The following is a 993-nucleotide window of genomic DNA, read 5'->3' as shown; positions in this document are numbered from 1 at the left end:
GAGCTGGGTTTCAAAGGGCTGGCAGCCCTGAGAGAAGATTAGGCAATTGGAATCATTTTCCAAGCCAAAAATTAGAGCTCACAATAGAAAGTACAAGTGTTGTTGGGGGTGGTCATTATGACCCAGACATATGACGCCAGGGCTTTCCAGACTGTACAGGACCTGTGGTCTTCATACCAATGGGCACCTCTGGAGACTCGTACCTGGAGGAGTGACAGAACTCAGGCTATGCTTTAGGATGACCTGTCCAACCGGAGAGTAGAGGAGGCCTGGAGGGCAAAAGGCTGGAGGCTGCAAGTTAAGAGTACAGACAGAGAAGGGAAAGGGTGGGGCGAGGGGTGCTTGTCGAGATCTGCCTCAGAGGCAGGAAGTGGAGGGACACACATCCATCGAGTACCGTGCCTCCTTGTGCTTCATGGCGAACAAGAGCATCCCAAGGTCTCCTCACGGCCACTGCCAGTCAGGGGGCTCCCCAAGGCCAAGTTCCCCACATATAACCCCAAATCCCTTTTTCCTGCCTTCTAGGCAGGGATGGGGCTAGTCAACACGTGCTACTTTCTTTCCCCTACCTTGTCTCCACTAGTAAAATGCATCTCAGTTTCCACACACCTGGCTTAAATGGTTTAAAGAGCACCTGCCCATTAGTATGCACTGCTTTCGTGATTCAAAAAGGAAACCGATTTGGACCATGAAGGAACCCATACTTATGAAAGAAAAAATTCCCAGAATACAAAATACCATGAGGGGCTGATGACGACTGTGTAAAAATTAAGTTTGTGTAATGATACGGATGGGAAAAGGTCATAAGATTAGGGAAATAAAGTGAGGTTTTGAGTTCAAAGGAATTCTTTGGTATTTTTCTGTGTATCTATATATACACACACATATATACGTGAATACACACACACATACATATATATGTATACACACATGTACGTGTGCATTTGACTATATGGGTATACACATGTGTGTATGTGTATGCACGTATACACA

Source organism: Galeopterus variegatus, unplaced genomic scaffold (assembly GCF_000696425.1).
Source record: "Galeopterus variegatus unplaced genomic scaffold, G_variegatus-3.0.2 Scaffold9558, whole genome shotgun sequence".
Classification (NCBI taxonomy): Eukaryota; Metazoa; Chordata; class Mammalia; order Dermoptera; family Cynocephalidae; genus Galeopterus; species Galeopterus variegatus.
The sequence above is the reverse complement of the archived record's forward strand: the minus strand, read 5'-3'. Positions refer to the sequence as shown.